Consider the following 2398-nt stretch of genomic DNA (forward strand, 5'->3'; position numbering starts at 1 on the left):
TTGCCATGTTGGCCAGGCTGGTCTGGAACTCCTGACTCCAAGTGATCTGTCCACCTCAATCTCCCAAAGTGCTGGGATTACAGGCCACTCCAGGAGATTCTAATGTGCAACCAAGATTGAGAACTCTTGAGCTGCCTAGCCTTCAGACTTTTTATTTTGCATCCCCTCTCAGCAAATCATGAAAAGCCTTGTCCCCTGGCATCATAGCTTAAATAAGTTAAAGTAGTTGCCTGGAATATTATTTCTGACCTATTACACATAACTATGAACATTTTTAAACAAAGCCATTTTAAATGTATTAATAAACATATCCAATGATATCTAAACATCATAGTGATTTGATATCTATTATCCATTTGAAAATACATAAACAAGCCAGGTGCGGTGGCTCACGCCTGTACTCCCAGCACTTTGGGAGGCCGAGGCAAGTGGATTACTTGAGGTCAGGAGTTCGAGACCAGGCTGGCCAACATGGTGAAACCCCGTCTCTATTAAAAATACAAAAATTAGCTGGGCATGGTGGTGGGCACCTGTAATCCCAAATACTTGGGAAGTTGAGGCAGGAGAATCGTTTGAACCCAGGAGGCGGAGGTTGCAGTGAGCCGAGATCAGGCCACTGTACTCCAGCCTGGGTGACAGAGCGAAACTTCATCTCAAAAAAAAAAAAAAAAAGAAAAGAAAAAGAAAAAAATACATAAACCAGCTCCATTATAGTAGTCTAAAATTTTACACTACTTTTTTTCTCCTTGAACTCATATTTTCATTGCCTTTCCCTAATGTATTTTTCTAATGTAATATATTTTTATACTCCAATGCCTGTTGATCATCCTGTTTTACTTCTCTGCCACAAAAATATCTACATAAATTGAAAATTTTATACATAAGACTTTTATTCTGCATCCTTAAGCCCTAAGTGTTGAAATATTTCTTCTTGGTTATCATGAATGTCACTAGTAGTACCCATTAATCAGCATAACATAAAAATGTCACGTTATTACACATGAATATAATTCTTAAATGGGAAAAGTAAAATTGCATTTTAAATGAATTTCTCAAGGAGCTAAATGAAAGTATTTGTTCATGTTTTCCAATGAGCTCACGTATGTGGGAGTGAATGAGACAGAGTTAGCAACAATTTTATTTTTGTCCTTAATTTTATAGAATCAGGTGCTGGTAAACATTGGCTTCCATAAATAAGTAGGAGGAAAGAGAAAAATTTCTCTTATATTAGTAGCACTCAATTCTCTAAGCTCCTTCTAAGGTATCTGCCAAAAATCATATTTTCCATCTATTAGTTGACAGCTCAATTAAGTACTCCTTCAATTTTGCTCAAGGCAAGGAACTAGAAACCATTTGACTTGCAGAAGGATTTGTTACTCAGTCATTAGAAGCACTGATTTCTCTTACTCTCTAGAAAGTACACCAAAAAGCTTTACCAAGATTTACCAAGTGATTCTTAATTATAACAGTTTCTTTGGAAGCATATTTTCATACCTGGTATATTCAGAAGAGGTTGGAAAGCCTGAAATATCATTAATTTCAATTCTTGTTTATCGACGTAATTTAAAAATCTACACTTTTTTTTTTAAGTACAATTTCCATTTTATTTTTCTCCAGAGAATAGTCTGTCTTCAGTCTTGAAGAACTCAGCTCCTTACATGGGCTTTGGTGGGGGATGTAGGGCAGCACCCGCAGGTCTAAATCGGGGTGGGGGTGTTTGGTCCTTGCGGGCTTCATGAGATGGATTCCTGACTGCTTTGCTGTGAATTGCACAACTCACACAGTAATGTAGCTTCACATACAGCTTGGGAAGCACATAGGCATCGAAGATGCTCGCTTCAGAAATGTCCCTGACTGCTGAGGCCTCCACTGTGTTTTGAATGACGAATTTCTTAATGGCCTTTTCCTTGGGCACGCATCAGGCACAGTTAGTGCAGTGAATAGGCTGCACGTGGCCATGGCCCTTTTTGGCACGACCGTTGTTCCTTCTTTTCTTTGTCATCTTGGAAGCACGGACTGGAGAGCAAAAATCTATACTTTTTAAACTACGTGCTTGAACATGTGGGCTCACCCCACCCTGCCCCCCAGTTTCAGTCATTCAACATATGGAAAATGTCTGCCGTGTAATCAAAATAGCAAAGCCAGGTCTCATTGTCAAAACAGACTTACTTTCTGTTAGAAAATGTCCAGCTTTGCCGGGCACAGTGGCTCATGTCTGTAGTCCCAGCACTTTGGGAGATTGAAGTGAGCAGATTGTTTGAGCCCAGGAGTTCGAGACCAGCCTGGGCAACACAGTAAGACCCCATTTCTTTCTTTCTTTCTTTCTTTTTTTTTTTTTTTTTTGAGACGGAATCTTGCTCTGTCACTCAGGCTGGAGTGCAGTGGCATGATCTTGGCT

General features: G+C 39.6%; 1 pseudogene; it reads right to left on the minus strand.

The window, feature by feature from the left end:
• Nucleotides 1–1589: 1589 nt before the first annotated feature.
• On the minus strand, nucleotides 1590–2142 carry LOC100449887 (small ribosomal subunit protein eS26-like; annotated as a pseudogene).
• Between the last annotated feature and the right edge of the window lie 256 nt (nucleotides 2143–2398).

The sequence above is a fragment of the Pongo abelii genome, chromosome 17, assembly GCF_028885655.2.
Source record: "Pongo abelii isolate AG06213 chromosome 17, NHGRI_mPonAbe1-v2.0_pri, whole genome shotgun sequence".
Taxonomy (NCBI): domain Eukaryota; kingdom Metazoa; phylum Chordata; class Mammalia; order Primates; family Hominidae; genus Pongo; species Pongo abelii.